This window comes from Peromyscus maniculatus, chromosome 6 (genome assembly GCF_049852395.1).
Source record: "Peromyscus maniculatus bairdii isolate BWxNUB_F1_BW_parent chromosome 6, HU_Pman_BW_mat_3.1, whole genome shotgun sequence".
In the NCBI taxonomy this organism is placed as follows: domain Eukaryota; kingdom Metazoa; phylum Chordata; class Mammalia; order Rodentia; family Cricetidae; genus Peromyscus; species Peromyscus maniculatus.
In genome coordinates, this window is record NC_134857.1 from 73,807,478 (window position 1) to 73,829,827 (window position 22,350).

Here is a 22,350-nt window from a genome sequence, read left to right on the forward strand (position 1 = left end):
TATGGAAATTTACATGCTCCCTGGCATCAACACATGTCACTGACCAAAGCATAGTCTCCTATGGCAATACAGACCACAGACATCAACCTAGCTGTCTGTCCATGGACACCATCACAACCCTGAGTGGCAGCACACGCCAAGGGAATCAACATGGTCTCAGATGGCAACACAGGTCACTCACATCAGTCTGTACTTTGGAGGTAGCAGAGCCCACAGGCATCAACATAGGTTCAGGTTGCTGTGGTCAGATGTTTTCTTGTGTTCCACCTGATCCTGCAGCCTCATGGATCCAAGTAAAGACACAGAGGCTTATATTACTTACAAACTGTATAGTCCAATGGCTCAGGCTTCTCACTAGCTAGCTCTTACAACTTAACTCAGCCCATTTCTATTAATCTATGTGTTGCCACGTGGCTGTGGCATTACTGGAACTCATGCAGCTTTTAAACACCTTCAGCAAAGGAGCAGGATACAAGATTAACTTAAAAAAATTATCAGTAGCCCTTTTATATATAAATGACAAATGGGCTGAGAAAGAAATCAGAGAAACACCACCCTTTATAATAGCCACAAATAATATAAAATACCTTGCAGTAACTCTAACTAAGCAAGCAAAGGACCTGTATGAAAAGAACTTTAAGTCCTCAAAGAAAGAAATTGAAGAAGATGTCAGAAAATGGAAAGATCTCCCATGCTCATGGATAGGTAGAATCAACATAGTAAAAATGGCAATCTTACCAAAAGCAATATACAGCTTCAATGCAATTCCCATCAAAATCCCAATACAATTCTTCACAGACCTGAAAAGAACAATACTCAACTTCATATGGAAACTAAAAAACCCAGGATAGCCAAAAGATTCCTGTATAATAAAACAACCTCTGGAGGCATCACGATCCCTGACTTCAAGTTCTACTACAGAGCTACAGTAATAAAAACAGCTTGGTACTGGCATAAAAACCAACATGTGGACCAATAAAACCAAACTGAAGACCCTGACATTAATCTGCACACTTATGAGCTTATGATTTCCGACAAAGAAGCCAAAACTGTACAATGGAAAAAGAAAGCATCTTCAGCAAATGGTGATGCATAACAGGATGTCAACATGTAGAAGATTGCAAGTAGATCCATATCTGTCACTGTGTACAAATTTAAGTGCAAGTAGATCAAGACCTCAACATTAATCCAGTTATTCTAATCCTGATAGAAGAGAAAGTAGGAAGTAGTCTTGAATGAATTGACATTGGAGATCACTTCCTAAATATAACACCAGTAGCACAGACACTGAGAGAAACAATTAAAAATTGGGTCTCTTGAAACTGAGAAGCTTTTGTAGGGCAAAGGACACAGTCAACAAGACAAAATGACAGCCTACAGAATGAGAAAAGTTGTTTACCAACCCCTTATCTGATAGAGGGATGATATCCAGAACATATAAAGAACTCAAGAAATTAGACATCAAAACACCTAACAGTCTAATTAAACAATGGGCTATAGAGCTAAAAAGAGAATTCTCAACTGAAGAATCTCAAATGGCTGAAAGACATTTAAGGAATTGCTCAACATCCTTAGTCATCAGGAAAACGCAAATCAAAATGTCTCTGAAATACCACCTTACACCCTTCAGAATGGCTAAGATCAAAAACACTGAAGGCAGCTTATGATGGAGAGGATGTGGAACAAGGGGAACACTCCTCCACTGTTGACAGCAATGCAAACTTGTACAGCCACTTTGGAAATCAATATGGCACTTTCTTAGAAAATTAGGAATCAACCATCCTCAAGACCCAGCTATACCACTCTTGGGCATATACCCAAGGAATGCTCAATCATACCACAAGGACACATGCTCAACTATGTTCATAGCAGCATTATTTGTAATAGCCAGGACCTGGAAACAACCTAGATGCCCCTCAACTGAAGAATGGGTAAATAAAATGTGGTACTTATACACAGTGGAGTATTACTCAGTAGAGAAAAACAATGACATCATGAAGTTTTCAGGCAAATGGATGGATCTAGAAAAAAAGCATCCCAAGTGAAGTAATCCAGACTCAGTAAGACAAACATCGTATGTAGTCACTCATAAGTGGATACTAGATGTAAAGCAAAGGAAAAACATACAGCAACTCACAACTCCAAGGAGGCTACCTAGTAAAGAGGACCCTAAGAAAGACACAGGGATCACTCAATAACAGAGAAATGAATGACATCTACATGAGCAAACAAACTGGAGGTCTTGCCTCAACTGAATGTACCAGGCTTAGCTGTCCCTCCTTGGGAGAACTTACTCTGTTGGAGTGCAGGATGATGGAGAGAGTGATCTATGGTTGATATGTAAAATGATAAAAGGTAAAAATTTAAAAAAAGAAACAATTGGTCCAATTTAACAAAATGAAATCAAGATCATTTATATATTATAAAGAGACAGAAACACACTAGATAAATAGCATAATCACTAAAAGCATCCCCACCAAATAAAACCCAGGAACAGATCGTTTTGGCACAACAATCTATCTGCCATTGGAAGAAGAGTTATTGCCCATATTCATCAAATTATCCCAGAAATTAGAAACATGGGATTATTGCCCAATGTATTTTATGAGTAAAATTTCACTGATACCTAAATCACGGACCAATTCCCTTATGAGCACTGATGAAAAAACACTTATTAAATAATTGCAAAATGAATCCCAAACTATTCAGAGATAGTTTACCATGATGAATTAGGCTTTGTTCCAAATATGGAAGGATGGTTCAATATACCAAAATCAAAAAATGTGATTGACCATAGAAATCACATTATCATGTTATTAAATGCAGGAAGGACATTTTTCAAAACTCAGTATTCCTTCATGATAAAAGTCAAGGAGAAACTGGCACATTAATGACATACCTAAATATGATAATGGCAGTTTAAAACCATTCCATAGTCAACATCAACTTAATGAAGAGAAACTCAAACAATTCCACTAAAATCGGAAACAAGACAAGGTTGTTCACTCTTTTTGTATCCATTCAATGTAACAATTAAAGTCTTAATTAAAGACTTAATTAAATCAGTAAGGTAAGTAACAATAAAGGGGGTACAATTTGAAAAGGAAGAAGAAAGAATCTTTATTTGTAGAAGACACACTATATTACACATAAGTTAGGTCAACGTTTCAACAGGGAATTTCCTACAGCTATAAACACTTTCAGCAAATTAGCTTGAGAAAAATCTAAGAGAGTGAAAACTCTGGATAGGATGCATCATTTAAGAGAAGAATTTTTTTTTTTTTAGTTTTTATCCTTTTATTTTATTTTACAATACCATTCAGTTCTACATATCAGCCATGGGTTCCCCTATTCTCCCCCTCTCACCCCCTCCCCTTATTCCCAGCCCACCCCCCATTCCCACCTCCTCCAGGGCAAATCCTTCTCTGAGGACTGTGATCAACCTGGTAGACTCAGTCCAGGTAGGTCCAGTCCCCTCCTCCCAGACTGAGCCAAGCGTCCCTTCATAAGCCCCAGGTTTCAAACAGCCAACTCATGCAATGAGCACAGGACTAGGTCCCACTGCCTAGTTGCCTCCCAAACTGATCAAGCCAATCAACTGTCTCAACTATTCAGAGGGCCTGATCCAGCTGGGGGCCTCTCAGCCTTTGGTTCATAGTTCATGTGTTTCCATTCGTTTGGCTATTTTTTTCAATAATTGAATAAAACTGATATTTATTATAAGCTACAGTCGTCCTAGGGACCTCCATATATAGCCTCCGTGGTTCTATGGGTTTTGGTCTGATTGTTCTTTATTTTATATCTAGAATCCACTTATGAGTGGGTACATACCATAACTGTCTTTCTGGGTTTGGGTTACCTCACTCAGGATGATTTTTTTCTAGTTCTATCCATTTGCCTGCAAATTTCATGCTTTCATTGTTTCTCTCTGCTGAGTAGTACTCCATTGTGTATATGTACCACATTTTTTTTAATCCATTCTTCCATTGACGGATATCTAGGTTGTTTCCAGGTTCTGGATATTACAAATAGTGCTGCTATGAACATAGCTGAGCATGTATCTTTATGGTATGAATCAGCATTCCTTGGGTATATGCCCAAGAGTGGGATGGCTGGGTCTTGAGGTAGTTTGATTCCTAATTTTCTGAGAAACCGCCATGCTGATTTCCACAGTGGTTGTAGAAGTTTACATTCCCACCAACCGTGGAGGAGTGTTCCCTTTGCTCCACATCCTCTCCAACATTGACTCTCATTGGTGTTTTTGATTGTAGCCATTCTGACAGGTGTAAGGTAGTATCTCAGAATCATTTTATTTTCATTTCTCTGATAATTAAGGATGTTGAACATTTCTTTAAATGTCTTCCAGCCATTTGTGTTCTTGTTTTGTGAATTCTCTGTTTAGCTCTTTTTTTATTTATTTTTTTTTTTTTTTGTGGTTTTTCGAGACTGGGTTTCTCTTTTTAGCTTTGCGCCTTTCCTGGAACTCACTTGGTAGCCCAGGCTGGCCTTGAACTCACAGAGATCCACCTGCCTCTGCCTCCCGAGTGCTGGGATTAAAGGTGTGCACCACCATCACCGACTCTCTGTTTAGCTCTTTAGCCCATTTTTTAATTGGACTGTTCAGTATTTTGATGTCTAGTTTCTTGAGTTCTTTATATACTGTGGAGATCAATCCTCTGTCAGATGTGGGGTTGGTGAAGATCTTTTCCCATTCTGTTGGCTGTCTTTTTGTCTTATTGACTATGTCTTTTGCCCTGCAAAATTTCTCAATTTTGAGAGGTCCCATTTATTAATTGTTGTGCTCAGGGTCTGTGCTGTTGGTGTTTTATTTAGGAAATGGTCTCCGGTGCCAATGCGTTCAAGAGTGCTTCCGACTTTTCTATTAAGTTTAGTGTAACTGGATTTATGTTCAGGTCTTTGATCCACATGGACTAGAGTTTTGTGCATGGTGACAAATATGGATCTATTTGTAATCTTTTACATATTGAGATCCAGTTATGCCAGCACCATTTGTTGAAGATACTTTCTTTTTTCCATTGTATAGTTTTGGCTCCTTTGTCAAAAACCAGGTGTTCATATGTGCATGGATTAATGTCAGGGTCTTCAATTCGATTCTATTTGTCTGTATGTTGGTTTTTATACCAGTACCAAGCTGTTTTTTTTACTATAGCTCTATAGTAGAGTTTGAGGTCAGGGATGGTGATGCCTCCAAAGGTTGCTTTATCGTATTGGATTCTTTTAGCTATCCTGCATCTTTTAGTTTTCCATATGAAGTTGAGTATTTTTCTTTCCAAGTCTGTGAAGAATTGTGTTGGGATTTGGATGGGGATTGCTTTTGGTAAGATTGCCATTTTTACTATGTTAATCCTACCTATCCATGAGCATGGGAGTTCCTTCCATTTTCTGATATCTTCTTCAATTTCTTTCTTTAGAGATTTAAAGTTCTTATCAAAAAGGTCCTTCACTTGTTTAGTTAGTGTTATCCCAAGGTATTTTATATTATTTGTGGCTATTGTAAAGGGTAATGTTTCTCTGACTTCTTTCTCAGCCCTTTTATCATTTGTGTATAGGAGGGCTACTGATTTTTTTGAGTTGATAGAAGAATCTTTTCTCAATAATAAAATACTCTATATACATATGAGAGACAGACTGGGAAAGAAATCAGAGAAAAACACTTTTCAAAATACCTAAATAATATAAAATACCTTGGGGGTAACTCTAACAAAGCAAGTAAAAGACCTGTGTGATAAAATCTTCAAGTATTTGAGGAATAAATTGAAGAAGATAACAGAAAATAAAAAGACCTCCCATGCTCATGGATCAGTAGAATTAACATCTAAGAATGGCCATTCTACAAACAGCCATCTACAGATAAAAAGCAATCTGCTTCAAAATTTCGACACAATTCTTTCCTTATCTTTTAAAAACAATTATCAGCTTCATATGGAAATACAGAAAGCACTGGAGAGCTACAACACTCCTGAACAATAAAAGAACTGTTGTAGGTCTCACCACTCCTGATTTCATATTGTTCTTCAAAGCTGTGGTAATAAAAGAACATGGTATTTGCATAAATTTAATGGAAGCCTCAGACATAAATCTACTTCAGGGGCCATGCCATTCTAAGAGGCATGTGACCCAGGTCCATGGTGACTTCCTGTACCTGATTGCTGCTGAAGGCTATGTTTGGGTTTATGGACCTACTGAAGCCAGGTTCTTTGCCCTAACATGACTCTTTGGACAGCTAAGGAACAACAAGTAAACTGACAGATAGTCTTTGCTTTCCCCATCCACTGGTTTAGGCATTCTCTCAAACACTTATTTCTCTTTGTCATTGGCTCCTGGTGAAAAAATTCAGCCAAGATCCTACATCACCCAAATTCCTTTGGAACACTCTTCCCAACCCTCAGAAAACCTTAAGCTTTGCATTTTTGGAGTTATAAAAACTCCACTTTTGCTATGATCCTGGCTATTCTATCAGTCCCAGTATTAAGTAGAAAACCTATTATGGCAGGAAATAAAGCTTATTTAATTGCACTCAAAATATTTGAGTCAAATTAATTAATATTGAGATGAATAAAAAGTCTTGCTATTCATTAAATTAATATTAAAGGTAACTTTTCAATGTTATTTGTTTAAGACTAACTGTGTAGTTATTGTAATTAAATGAAAATTCATGAACCAGGCATGATGTAATAGTCTATGGCATTGGTCAGAATAGTCTGATGGCAGAAGCTGACTCAACTCTGCCAGTCTAAGGCTAACTTGGTCTATGGAATAACTTCTAAGAGAGCCAGACATGCAGAGTGGAAAGCCATCAAAAATGAAAGACTAGATCAGGCCCTCTGGAAAAGTGAGGCCATTGATTAGCTTGAACTGTTTGGGAGGCACCGTGGCAGTGGGACAGAGACCTGTCCTTAGCACATGAGCTGGCTGTTTGGAACCTGGGGCCTATGCAGGAACACTTTGCTCAGCCTGGGAGGAGGGGACTGGACCTGTCTGGACTGTATCTACCAGGTTAAGGTGAATCCCCAGGGGAGTCCTTGCCCTGGAGGAGATGGGAATGGGGGGTGTGCTGGGGGGAGTGTGTGGGGAGCAGTGTGAGAAGGGAGGGCAGAAGAATCTGTGGCTGATATGTAAAATTAAATTAAATTATAAAATAAAAAATGAAAGAAAGATATAGAAATGAAATCATATTATCTCTTGAATTTCTCCTAAATCATTTCAGATGCCAAAGCTTTAGAATATGAACTAGTCTTTGACAGCAGTTCCATCCTCTTTAAGAAAGTAACTGTGATGGGATAGAGTAATGGTTCTGCAGTAAAGTTGCTGGATAACTTTCCAGAAGACTGGCATCCAATTTACTGCTTTCAAGGGTAACTGACAATAGTCGGTAACTCCAGTTATCAGTTATCCAGGAGATCCAACAGCCTCTTCTGACCTCCGAGATCACTATAGGCTCATGGTGCACAGACTCACCTGTGTAACAAGTCCCAGACATCAGCAGGCTCCCATAACTAAGTACAACTGTCTCTATGACAGAAGTGCTATTCAAGGTGTAAAATCCAGCACTTGTGGAAAACACAGCAAATTTCTGTCACAACTAAAACCAAGGCTAAATCCACCTAAAGTCCATAGGCTGGGAATATCTCTAAATGTTCAAATGTTGCTTGAAATACAATGACATTATGGCTTATGTAGTGCGACTTCTGGCTAGCTGTTCTTGTTAACAGAAGTTTCTTATCCTAGAATATGGATTTTGTGCTTAAAATCTCACCCAGAGAAAGGCTGGTTGCTGCAACAGAATCCAGAATACCTCATGCAGTTGCCAGCTGGCTAAAAGAGAATTTCTATTGGCTTAAATCCATGTTCAAGGAGTCTCTCAAGGAGTCTCCTCTCTCTCTCTCTCTCTCTCTCTCTCTCTCTCTCTCTCTCTCTCTCTCTCTCTCTCTCTCTGCTTATGTTTGTCTGCAAATCTTTCTATGTGTTACTGTAAGTTTTGTTTTGCTATATTGACCATTGGCTTTCTCTGTTTTGTGGACACCCCTGCTGCTTAAGACTTGTGCCTTCTCCAGTTGGAAATCTGAGTCCTTTTGTCTGTGCCAGGTCCCCCAGAAAACCACCTACCTGAAACAAAAGACCCACCTGTCCCATTCCTGGAATGAGAGACTATATGAAAAGATCCTATATTGAGCCCCTGACAGGAGTCTGTTCCCTCATGAGAGAATGTTCCTACTCTGAAGTACCTGCTCCCCTGATCCTAAATACATAAGAAAGAGTCACTGAGGCTACTAGTTAGCCACCTGCCAAAGATTCATAAATGTGGACCCAAACTTTCAGAGATCAAAACCAGTTGATTGATTTATCCTGGATTGAGGGAAGAGCAGCATCAGAGCCATACTTTCAGGAGAGGTAGACTGGGAATTGTTGAGCAGATTAAATCACTGAAGGTATTGTCATGTTCTCTAGTCTTAGTGAGTCCCTACAGATGTGATGAACTGGAGAGAGATGATAGATGTGGGGAACATTTTACTTATCACAAATGAAGGGGAACAGTCTCAAAATCCCATCTTTGGTAACTGTTGAATATACTCTGCACCTTTTGTAAACCTGAATACTGTCTCACATTTAAGGCCCAGCAGTGTAAGCATGCAAGTTCAAGGTTTAAAGAGGACAGAACTCACCAGTGAAGGATGAAAATTATGAGGTATTGGGAAGCTGAATCTTGGCAGCCAGCATGATGGAATGGAGAGGCACTTAGGATCTACTCTTAGCACACCACACCCTTAACTGGAACTGAAAGAGTATGGCCAAGGAGGATTATCTGGGGGGTGGTGAGGGGCAAGAGCACCAATGCAAGTTGGTGGAGTTATGCTGGGGAATGTGAGTCTGAATTAAACTGACTGCCAATTTCAGCAATTCTTACCTGGCTCTGATTCTTGCCCACCATGTGTGAATTCTTCCATTCTGACCTCCAAGTTGTGAACACTGAGACACCTGATTAGGAAAGGAAGACACCTCTTCCCAGATCATGTTAGTGGGAGGAGTTGGTATAAAACCCTGAGAAGAGGAAACAACAGCTGTGTAGGAATGGACAACATCCCTGTTTTATTTAAGATGAACTACAATAAGCAAAATAAACTTGTTCCCAACTTAACAAGACATGGAATTAACTAAAACCCTAAAATGGAGGGCACAGGAGTAAGAATAGTTTCCTTTCAGTGAAGTGAGTAGATACAATTCAAGAAAAGACTGGGAGTTAAAAAGACATGTGGTGGTATTGTGTTCCCCAAAATATTGTGTACTCTAATAAATTTATCTGGGGTCAGAGAACAGACAGCCACTAAATACAAAGGCTAGAAAATGGTGGCACTCACACCTTTAATCCTAGCATTCCAGAGATAGAAATCCCTCTGGATCTCTGTGAGTTCAAGGCCACATTGGAAATAGCCAAGCATGGTGACACACACCTTTAATCCCAGAAAGCCAGCCTTTAATCTCAGGGAATGGTGGTAGAAAGCAGAAAGATATATAAGGCGTGAAGACCAGAAACTAGAAGTTTTTTGGCTGGTTAAGCATTTGGCCTGGTTAAGCTTCAGGCTTTTGAGCAGTAATTCAGCCGAGACCCATTCCGGATGAGGACTCAGAGGCCTCCAGTCTGAGGAGACAAGACCAGCTGAGAATCCGGCGAGGTGAGATAGCTGCGGCTTGTTCTGTTTCTCTGACCTTCCAGTATTCACCCCAATACCTGGCTCTCAGGTTTGATTTTATTAATAAGAACTTTTAAGAATCCTGCTACAAAGACATAAACATTTAATTCAGATCTCAAGGCCTGAACACATACACACACACACACACACACACACACACACACACACACACACCTTTAATCCAGATCTTAAGGCTGGAAGACACACCCTAAACTGGGCCACACCTTCTTCTGGAAGCATAAAAGGACAGGGAAGCAGGAAGCTTTGCTGTTTGCCTGCTTGCCCTCACCTTGCAGCAAGTCCATCCCTTCCCTGGCAATAGAGAATATTTGGAACTCCAGTATATACTGAAGACCAGTGGACACATCCAACTTCCTGCACTGAGTAAGTACTGGAATCTTGGGCTTTCCGTCATAGGCAATGTGGGATTAGCAGGACTGCAGCCCTAAATCTTCTTTCATACACAGAAATTCCTTGTATATGTTCTGTTGCTCTAGAGAACCTAGTACAACATTTTGTGGTGTACATAATTTTCCAAAATATTCAACAGCTGTGTAATTGTCAAAACCAGTTACCCATTGAAGTAAGATTCAATCTAGATGAAAAATGGAGTGATGTAAGTGTACGTAGTAGCCTACACTGTCTTCTCTGAAACTAGTATTGAAATCTGTATAGAAAATTTAAGAGATCCAAGTCTCCAGCCCCATCAAAAAGGGAATAGATGAGAAATAAAAACTTAAAATATAATTCATGTCTAATTTGTGTCTCACAGGTGAAGAGAAAACAATTGCTAGTTCTTCATTTTGGATCCAGTTTAATCTTCAAACTACCTCCAGCAGAAATGGCTGGCAATGAGATAGCCCAGAGATGGGACCACACTCAAATCAGACTTCAGAATTTCTCCTACATGTGGACCATCAGCAACTTCCGTTTTATTGTGGAGGAAATAACAGAAAGCTTTATAAGCCCAACTTTCTCAATAGGAGCCAATGACAAATGGTGTTTGAGAGTATACCCAAAGGGAATCGATAAAATAAGTGCAGGTTACCTGTCAGTTAATCTACTTTTGCTCAGCTGTCCAAAGAGTCATGTTTGGGCAAAGTTCCAGTTCTGGATCATAAGCAAAGAAGGAGAGAAAATGCAAACCAGGACGAGCCCAAGAGCCTTTATGTTCATGCCAGGCCTTGGCTATGGATTCAAAAAGTACATCCTTCGAGATTTCCTCTTGTCCCAAGCTCCTCGTCTTCTCCCAGATGATCAGCTCACCCTCCTCTGCAAGGTCAGCGTGGTCCAGGACTCCTTCAGTATATCTGATCAGAAAAGGAAGCCAGGGATTCAAATTCCCAGATGTACATTGGCAGATCAGCTAGGAGAGCTGTGGGAGAATTCCCGATTCACAGACTGCTGCCTGGTGGTAGCTGGCCAGGAATTTCAGGCTCACAAGGCCATCTTAGCAGCTCGCTCTCCAGTTTTCAGATCCATGTTTGAACATGACTTGGAGGAGAGCAAAAATAATCGCTTTGAGATCTCTGACCTAGAGCCACAAGTCTTCAAGGCAATGGTGGACTTCATTTACACAGGAACAGCACCAGACCTGGACAGCATGGCAGATTCTCTGCTGGCAGCAGCTGACAGGTATGGCCTGAAGCGTTTGAAGGTCATGTGTGAGGATGCCCTCTGCAGGGACCTCTCTGTGGAGAATGCTGCCCACACTCTCTTCCTGGCTGACCTCCACAGCTCAGGGCAGCTGAAAACCCAGGCACTGGATTTCATTACAGCTCATGCTTCTGAGGTCTGTGAGACCTCAGGCTGGAAGGCAATGGTGGGCTCATGTCCCCATTTAGTAGCTGAAGCATACCGTTCCCTGGCTTCTGCAAATCTCCCATTCTTGGAGCCCCCTTTCAAACGCTTGAAGCCATCCTAGGAACTGGTCAGCTGTGTCCTATACTTGTCTCCCTGAAGCAGCAGCCGGTTGTTGTTACCAATGACACCTGGGTAGACTATAGAATGTGTGGAGCATTTCCATTGAAATTTGGGAAACACAGCATAGTGGCTCAGGCTTTAATACAGCTGTAAATGAGTTGATTGTCAGGTTAAGGGAGGGGAAGTACTCAGCTATATTATACACTACCCTGTTACTGTACTGATTTGATTTTTATCCAATGAGTTGGGAACTGGAATATGTTTTAGTTGCTGGCCCCAAGCACATTACAACAGGGTTTCTTTGGAGAAACTTGTCTGGATTGAATTGAGCAGAACATATGTTCAAGGACTCAGAAAGTAGAAAATAAACATGAATGTTTTCTTACAAGAGAAGTGGAAGAGAAAGTAGACATTTTCCTCCAAACTCAGTGTGTGGGAATGGAGAGATGACTCAGTTGGCAAAAACAATTATTGTTCTTGTAGAGGACCCTTGTTCAGTCGTCTTCCTGTCTCCATGGGTACCTCCATCTCTGGAGACAATACCTTCCCAAATAAATTATCAAATGAAATAAAAATTCTAAAATCAGCTTGTGGATTCCTGTGGTGTTTTTGTTTGAAGAATCCCATTTTAATCCATCCAACTCTGCTCAACACACCCATCAATGAGAAAATACCTAATGAAATTCTGTTACCCTCAAGATTGGTCCCTAGCCCAATTGCCATCAGTTAGGCTTTCTCCATCAGCTGATGGGAGCAGATATTGAGATCCACAGCCAAACATTAGGCAGAGATCAGGGAACCTCAAAGAACGGAGAAAGGCGGGATTATAGGATGGTTCAAAGACACCAGGTAAACAGAGCCCACAGATTCATCTAAACAGAGCTCATTGGGACTTCTAGAGACCTAAGAGGCAATCACAGAGCCTGAATGGGTCTGTAATAAGTCCTTTGCATACATACTGTGTTTTTTTTAGCTTAGTATTTGGTGAGACAGCTAAGAAGGTGAATATGAGGAGTTTCTGACATATTTATCTGATCTTGGGAACATTTTCTCTCTTCTGGGTTCACTCTTCTAGGCTTGATATGAGGGTTTGTCCCTACTATTATTACATCTTGGTATGCTGTGTCCAGTTGCTATCCCCAGGAGATCTATGCTTTTCTGTAGGGAAACAGAGGAGTAGTATGTCTATGTGGAGTGGAAGGAGGGGAGACTATGGACAGTTGGCATTGTATGAGAGAAGAAGACAGAAAACCAAATAAGGAAATAAAGTAAAATTGGAAAGACATTTGGGGAAGAAGTATTTGGAGAGATCTGCAAAGGAGCAAAGAATTTGAAGATATATTTGTCCCCTAACAATGCTCATGAAAGTGCATTCAGCAGAGGAGGAGGTCAATAATTAATTATATATGATGAACCATTGCATGGACTGTCAGACTTGTTCCCAAGTCATTTTTGATATTGCCCCATGGGCTCATGATCACAGTCACCATTGTAGCTGATATGGGGGTTATGCATGAAATCAACAATGTAGGTATCCACTCTTCAAGACTTACTTGGTTACACCTGCTGCTGAATGTCAGATATGCCAAAACAAGGACCAACCCAGAGACCCAGAGATGTCACATTCCCCAGGCTGACCATCCAACAAAGTCATGACAGGATGACTACATTGGACCTCTTTCTCTGGAATGGACAATACTTCTTCCTTACTGGAGCAGATTCTTATTCTAGATATATATATATAAATTTGCATTTCCCACCTGGAATGATTTTTATCAAAACTACCACACAGGGACTAACAGAATGTCTTTTCAACCATCATGTTATTCCCCACAGTATAGCTTGTGACCAAGATAAAATCCACAGACAGATAGGTACAACTGTGGCACACTATCATGGGATCCTCTGGTTGGAGCAGGTTCTCCAACACCCTGAAGCAGCTCTCGTGATATTTTGAAGACACCATTATGGAACCAATGAAGTGGCAGCAACCCTTAGGGCTGAAGTAGTATTCTCCAGGAGGAAGATTTCTCCATAGCCCAGATCCATGGGTCCAAGCACCATGTGTTAGAAAAGGGAATAGTTCCACGCACTATTACCACTATTGAACTGTTGGGGAAAACTTTGCTTTCTGTTTCTATGACTTTAATTGTTTTGCTTGGAAATTATGATTCCAGTGTGATTGGTGGGGCAATGCTCCTGACTGGAGCTACCAGAAAGGGATCATTGAACTGGAAGCTCAGACTTCTCCCAAGCCACCTTGAGCTTCTGATATCCTTCATCCAACAGGCCAAGAAAAAAAAATAACCATGTCAGGTTTTGTGATTGATCAGAATAAACATCAGGAAATTGCATGGCTTCTCCACAATGGAGGTAAGCAAGATTACGGCTTTTAGGCAGGAAATCCTCTAGGGCTCCTCATGGTGCCACATTTTCCAATGATTAAAGAGGATGGGAGACTGTAACTGACTGGTGCAGGCAGATGACAGAAAGTACAGGCACACCAGGAATGAAGAAATATATCACAACTCCAGGAAAGTGGCCAACATGGGTAGTGATATTCCCACTAAAGGAAAGTAAACCACCAATAAATATATTTTGAGTCAAATTAAATGAGCTTTATTTTCAGCCATAATAGGTTTTCTCCCTAATGTAGATGTAACCAACCTTCTTATTAAATAAGAAACACAGAACCAATGTAAAAGAGAAAGCCAAGAGGTCAGAGCTCAGAGCTAAAACCTTACCCTTGATCCTGCAGTGGTCCTTCCTCCCCGAAAGAAACCTACTTCCTGTGTGCATGTCTTTACATAGTCTTTCTGTTCTACCTTCTCATTGGTTGTAAACCCAAACACGTGACTACCTCATCACTGCCTGTATGTACAGCCCTCCAGGTCTTAAAGGCGTGTGTTTCCAATGCTGGCTGTATCCCTGTACACAAAGAGATCTACGTAGCTCTTCTACCAAGCGCTGGGATTAAAGGTGTGCTGCGCCACCCCCGCTGCCGCCTCCGCCGCCGCTGCCGCTGCTGCCGCTGCCGCCACTGCCATGCTCTTGCTATGGCTTTAATAGCTCTGACCCCCTGGCAACTTTATTGATTAACATACAATTAAAATCACATTTCAGTATAAATAAAATACCACCATACCCTAATCCAGGTTTGAGAGAATAGCCAGGAATATTGGAGAAGTCTGGTTTTTATAACCCCAAAAAAGCAAGAGTCAGATTTTCCAAGGGTCGGGGGGTTCCAGAGGAATTTTTGTGGTATAAGAAATTTGCTGAACTTTCTCACCAGGAGTCAATGTCAAATAGAAATGTTTTTTGAGAGTATACCTGACTGAGTCCATGAAGAAAGCAAAGATTACCTGTCAGTTTACATAGTGTTCCCCTTGCTCCACATCTTCTCCATCATTAGCTGTCTTCAGTGTACTGTGGATCTGAATGAAATAAATGGCAGTAAAAAAGAGAGTCGCCTTCAAGAGTTCCAGGCTCTGCTACCTGCTAATCAGGTATGAGCTCTTTTTATTTATTTACTTATTTATTTTTTTTCATTTCTCTTTATTAAGAAATTTTCTACTCACTCCACATACTATCCACAGATCCCCCCTCCTCCCACCCCCAGCCCTCTTTCCCAAGCCACCCCACATCCCCCAAATCAAGGTCTCCCATGGGGAGTCAGCAAAGCCCAGCACACTGAGCCTAGCCAGGTCCAAGCCCCTTCCCACTGCAGGAAGGCTGTGCAAGATGTCACACCACAGGCACCGGATTCCAGAAGCCTGCCCATAGACCAGGGACAGATCCCAATCCCCCTGCCTGGGTGCCCCCCAAACAGTTCGAGCCAATCAACCGTTTCCATATCCAGAGGGCCTAGTCCAGTCCCATGGGTATTCCACAGCCACCAGTCCACAGTTCATGAGCTTCTACTAATGTGGCCAGTCATCTCTGCAAGTTCTGCCATTATGATCTCAACATCTCTTGCCTGCAGTATCTCTCCTCTCTCTCATCAGTTGTATTTCTGGAGCTCAGACTGGTGCCTGGCCATGGATCTCTGTATCTGCCTCCATCAGTCACTGGACAAAGTCTCTAAAACAGCTAGGTTATTTGCTAGGCTGGTCACCAGAGTAGACCGATCCAGGAACCCTCTGGACTGCTACCAGTAGACCAAGGTGGGGTCAACCTTGTGGATTCCTGAGAGCCTCCCCAGCACCCTTCCTCCCTGCCCTCCCACTCTGTCCCTGTTCCAGCTTGACCCTCTCATTTCCCTATGTTCTCATGCCCCACTCCTCGCCCTCAGCAGTAACAAACAATGATGTCATGAAATTTGCAAGAAAATGGATGGATCTAGAAAATGTATGAGCTCTTTACCTGTCATCCATACTGTAAAAATTAAGACAACTGACAAATTAAGGAAAACATGGAAAAGTGACTAGTGAACTCTGCCAAGACAGGGTAAGATGGTCTTCAAAAATACCTGCTTCTGAAAATGGTCTGTCAGCTATTCTAGGTCTGTAGACAAATTGGTTGCCCCAATGATGCTGAGAAACTTTAGGTGACTGTCCAGGCTGCCAGCTATCTCTGTCTATTCTCACAAGAATTTTGGAAATGGCTTGCTTGCATTTTTAGTTTTCTCCGGTTTTATTATGTTCCTTCTCTGGTCTTTGATGGAGTTGAAAACTAGATAGTTACAATTGCAGTTTTCTTGTGTCTTAGCTAGAACGTATGAGTACTAGAGTTAGAATCTTCACAACAGGACAGCTATTAGAGTAACTTCAGTAGTGTGCCATTTACCCGTGTTTTGGACATTTGGCATGTCTTTCTTGTTTAATGTTATTTGTGTTGGTTGGAATTCCATTTTTGTTTATGTCATTACCCTGTCTTTTTCCTGAACAATACTTAATAATCATTCTTATTGTATATTGTGTTCCCCAAAATATTTTGTACCCTTCTCTGGAGACAGAGAACAGAACAGCTACTAGATGTAAGGCCAGAAAATGGTGGCACACACACCTTTAATCCTATCACTTGGGAGGCAGAGTTTAAAGCCACACTCAAAACTGCCAGACATGGTGACTCATGCCTTTAATCCTAGTTAGTGAGCCTTTAATCCCAGGAAGTGATAGCAGAAAGCAGAAAGGTATATAAGGCATGAGGACCAGGAATTAGGGCTGGTTAAGCTTTTAGGCTTTTGAGTAGCACTTCAGCTGAGATCCGTTTGGATGAGGACTCAGAGGCTTCCAGTCTGAGGGAAGAGGATCAGCTGAGGAATTGGCGAGGTGAGGAAGCTGTGACTTGTTCTGCTTCTCTGATCTTCCAGCATTCACTCTAATACCTGGCCCTGGGTTTGATTTTGTTAACAAGAACTTTCAAGATTCGTGCTGCAGTATATGGTTTGCATTAAGATTAGAACCTTTTCATTTAGATTAAATGGGCAAGTGTAGCAGTATTTGCTGCATCCATGACCTTGGGCTATATGACCCAAAGAAGGCGATGTTTCCTGACATTGTACTTGACCTCTTATAAGGAATTAGAGAAAGGTCACAGGCCCCTGGTGCTAGGGAAATTTCCATTAACCCACAATCCCAGATTAGACTACTAGTAATAGTAGTGATGGTACCTGAACTGGCTTACCCTGGTAATAATTCTGGTGAATACCCTAAGAGTTATCATAGAGACTTCGTTCAGTAGCTGATGGAAGTAGATACAGAGAATGACAACCAAGCATCTGGCTGAGCTCCAGGAGTCTTGTTTAAGGGTAGGAAGAGGGATTATGTGAGCAAAGGGGGTCAAGATCATGATGGGAAAATCTACAGAGACAACTGAACCAAGCTCAAAGGAACTCATGAACATTAGACCTACAGCTGTGGAACCTGCATGGGACCAGACTAGAACCTCTGCATAATGAGACAGTTGTGTAGCTGGGTCGGTTTGAGGGGCTCATGGCAGAGTGATCAGGGTCTATCCCTGGTGCATGACCTGGCTTTCTGGATCACATTTCCTAGGACCAGACACTTTGCTCACCCTTGATGCTTTGGGGATGGGCTTGGTCCTACCTCAACTGAATGTACCAGGATTTGCTTGTCTCCCCATGGGAGAACTTACCCTGTTAGAAGAACGGATGAGTGGTGGGGACAAGGAGAGAAGGTGAGGAGAGTGGGAGCAACAGGAGGAATGAGAGGGGAATCTGTGGTTGCTATGTAAATTGAAAAAAATAAAAAATAAAAAAATAATCAATAGGTCCCACTTAGCACAAACAAAATCAAGATCAGACATGTATTATAAGTAGACAGAAAAGCACTAGTAAATTAGCATGATTACTAAGTCTCCCTAACAAATGAAACACAGAAACAGATAGTTTTAGAAAATTGGGAATCAACCTCCTTCAAGACCCAGCTATACCACTCTTGGGCATATATCCAAGGAATACTCAATCATACCACAAGAACACATGCCCAGCTATGTTCATAGCACCATTGTTTGTAATAGCCAGAACCTGGAAACAACCTAGATGTCCTTCAATTAAAGAATGGATAAATAAAATGTGGTACATATACATAATGGTGTACTATTCAGCAAATAAAAACAATGACATCATGAGTTTTGCAGGCAAATGGATGGATCTAGAAAAAAATCAACGTGAGTGAGGCAACTCAGACTCAGAAAGACAAACATGGTATGTACTCAGTCATTTGTGGATACTAGATGTAAAGCAAAGGATGGCCAGACTGCCATTCACAACTCCAGGGAGGCTAGCAAGTAAAGAGGACCCTAAGAAAGACAGAGGGATTGCCAAATGACAGAGAAATGGAGGAGATCTACATGAGCAATCTGGACTTGAGGGGTGGGTAATGAAGGGCAAGGGTTGGGGGAAAGAGACATTGGGGGAGTGGGAAGTCCCAGCTAAATCAGGAACAGAGGGGGAGAACAGGGAAAGAGATACCATGATAAAGGAAGACCCCATGGGAATAGGAAGAAGCAGAGTGCTAGAGAGGTCCCCAGGAATCCACGAAGATACCTCCACTATAGACTACCGGCAATGCTTAGAGAAAGCCCAAACTGACCTACTCTGGTGATCAGATGGCCGATCACCCTGGCTGTCATGATAGAATTCTCATCCAGTGTCTGATGGAAGCAGATGCAGAGATTCATGGCCAAGCCCCAGTTGGAGCTCCAGGAGTGAGTGCAATTGGTGAGAGAGAGGAGGGATTATATGAGCAAGAGATATTGAGACCATGATTGGAAAAAGCACAGGGACAAATAGCCAAACTAGTGGAAACACATGAACTATGAACCAGTAGCTGAGGGGCCCCCATGGAACTGGATCAGGCCCTCTGGATAAGTGAGACAGTGGACTAGATTGAACTATTTAGGAGGCCCCGCAGACAGTGCTAACAGGACCTGTCCCTTAGTGTATGAGTTGGCTTTTTGGAACCTAGGGCCTATGCTGAGACACTTTGCTCAGCTTTGGTGAAGGGAGGAGCAGACTGGACCTGACTCAACTGAATCTACCAGGCTGAACTGAATCCCTAGGGGAGTCCTTGCTTTGGAGGAGGTGGGAATGGGCCTAGATTGGAGGAAGGCAGGTGTGGGTAGGAGGAGGGAGGACAGGGGAATCCATGGCTGAAATGTAAAGTTAATTTTTTATAAAGTAAAAAAAGAAACATAGGATCCCCGCCACCCCCCATTCCCATCTTCTCCAGGGTAAAGACTCCCCTGGAGATTGAGTTCAACCTGGTAGATTCAGCTCAGGCAAATCCAGTCCCCTCATCCCAGGCTGAGCTAAGTGTCCCTGAATAAGCTCCAGGTTCCAAACAGCCAACTCATGCAATAAGGACAGGTCCCGGTCCTACTGCCTGGATGCCTCCCAAACAGATCAAGCTAATCAACTGTCTCACTTATCCAGAGGGCCTGATCCAGTTGGGGGCTCCTCAGCTATTGGTTCATAGTTCATGTGTTTCCATTCGTTTGGCTATTTGTCCTTGTGTTTGTCCAATCTTGGTCTCAACAATTCTCACTCATACAATCCCTCCTCTTTCTCATCAATCGGACTCCTGGAGCTCCACCTAGGGCCTGGCGGTGGATCTCAGCATCTGGTTCCCTCAGTCATTGGATGAGATTTCTAGCATGACAATTAGGATGTTTGGCCATCCTATCACCAGAGTAGGTAAGTTCGGGCTTTCTCTCACCCATTGCCAGTAGTCTATTGTGGAGGAATCTTTGTGGATTTCTGTGGACCTCTCTAGCACTTTGCTTCTTCCTATTCTCATGTGGTCTTCATTTATCATGGTCTCTTATTTTTTGTTCTCCCTCTATGTTCTTGATCCAGCTGGTATCTCCCACTCCCCAAAGCGCTCTTTCCCTTGAACCTTGCCCTTCATTACCCCAACTCATGTCCAGGTTGTACATGTAGATCTCATCCATTTATCTGTCATTGGGCAATCCCTCTGTCTTTCTTAGTGTCCTGTATTCTAGGTAGCCTCCCTGGAGTTGTGAATAGCAGTCTAGTCATCTTTGTTTTACATTTAGTATCCTCCTATGAGTGAGTACATACCATGTTTGTCTTTCTGAGTCTGGGTTACCTTACTCAGGATGATTTTTTTCTAGACCATTTGCTTTCAAACCCCATGATGCCATTGTTTTTCTCTGCTGAGTAGTATTCCATTGTGTATATGTACCACATTTTATTTATCCATTCTTCAATTGAAGGGCATCTAGGTTGTTTCCAGGTTCTGGCTATTGCAAACAATGCTGATATAAACACTGTTGAGCAAGTGCCCTTGTGGTATGATTGGGCATTCTTTGGGTATATGTCCAAGAGTGGAATAGCTGGGTCTTGGGGGAGATGGATTGCCAATTTTCTGAGATAGCGCCATATTGATTTCCAAAGTGGTTGTTCAAGCTTGCATTCCCACTAGCAGTGGAGGAGAGTCACGTAGCTCAGCATCCTCTTAACATAAGCTGTCTTCAGTGTTTTTGATCTTAGCCATTCTGACGGGTATAAGGTGGTATCTCAGAGTCGTTTCAATAAATGGTACCGGCATAACTGGATATCAATGTTTAGAATGCTGAAAATAGGCCCATATCTCTCACCGTGCTCAAAACTTAAGTCCAAGTGGATCAAAGACCCCAACATAAATTCAGTTACTCTGAACCTGATAGAAGGGAAAGTAGGAAGTATTCTTGAATTCATTGGCATAGGATATCACTTCCTATATATAACACCAGTAGCACAGACACTGAGAGAAACAATCAATCAATGGGACCTCTTGAAACTGAGAAGCATTTGTAGATCAACGAATATGGTCTACATGGCAAAGCCACAGCCTACAGAATGGGAAAAGGTCTTCACCAACCGCACATCTGACAGAGGGCTGATATCCAGAATATATAAAGAACTCAGGAAATTAGACATCAAAATGCCCAACAGTCCAATTAAGAAATGGTCTATAGAACTAAACAGAGAATTCTCAACAGAGGAAGGTCAAATGGCAGAAAGACATTTAAGGAATTGCTCAACATCCTTCATCATTAGGGAAATGCAAATCAGATAAACTATTTAAATAGACCAATAACCCCTAAGGAAATAGAAACAGTCATTAAAGTCTCCCAACAACAACAACAACAGCAACAACAAATGTCCAGGACCAGATGGTTTCAGTGCAGAATCTACAAGATCTTCCAAGAAGAGATAACACCAATACTCTTTAAATTGTTCCACACAATAGAAACAGAAGGAACATTACCAAGGTCTTTCTACCAGGCTACAATTACCCTTATTCCCAAGCCAAAAAAAGATGCCACAAAGAAAGAGAACTACAGACCAATCTCCCTCATGAACATTGATGCAAAAATACTCAATAAAATATTGGCAAACAGACTTCATGAACACCTCAAAACAAGTATCCACCATGATCAAGTAGGCTTCATCCCAGGGATGCAAGGGTGGTTTACCATTTGAAAGTCTGTCAATGTAGTACACCATATAAACAAACTGAAAGAATAAAAAAACATGATCATCTCCCTAGATGCTGAAAAGGCCTTTGACAAAATGCAACATTTACCATGGTATCTCTTTCCTTGTTCTCCCACTCAGTTCCTGATCCAGCTGGGACATCCTGCTCCTCTAAGTTCTCTTTCCCCTGAAATCAGAGATACATCACCATTACAATAGTCACAAACGATAGAAAATACCTTGGGGTAACTCTAACTAAGCAAGTGAAGGACCTATATGACAAGAACTTTAAGTCCCTGAAGAAAGAAATTGAAGAAGATGTCAGAAAATGGAAAGATTTCCCATGCTGATGAATAGGTAGGATTAACATAGTAAAAATGACATTCTTACCAAAAGCAGTATACAGATTCAATGCAATCCTTATCAAAATGCCAACACAATTCTTCACAGACCTAGAAAGAACAATACTCAACTTCATATGGAAACATAAAAAACCCAGGATAGTCAAAAGAATCCTGTATAATAAAACAACCTCTGGAGGCATCATTATCTCTGACTTCAAGCTCTACCATAGAGCTACAGTAATAAAAAACAGCTTGGTACTGGCATAAAAACCAACATGTGGAACAATGGAACTGAAATCAAGACCCTGATATTAATTCACACACCTATGAACATATGACTTTCGACAAAGAAGCCAAAATTGTACAGTGGAAAAAAAGAAAGCATCTTCAACAAATGATGCTGGCATAACTGGATGTCAACATGAAG

At 41.5% G+C, this 22,350-nt stretch overlaps 1 pseudogene; it reads left to right on the plus strand.

Annotated features, from left to right (window-relative positions):
* Nucleotides 1-10,545: 10,545 nt before the first annotated feature.
* LOC143273760 (speckle-type POZ protein pseudogene) lies at nucleotides 10,546-11,634 on the plus strand (annotated as a pseudogene).
* The last annotated feature ends 10,716 nt before the right edge of the window (nucleotides 11,635-22,350 follow it).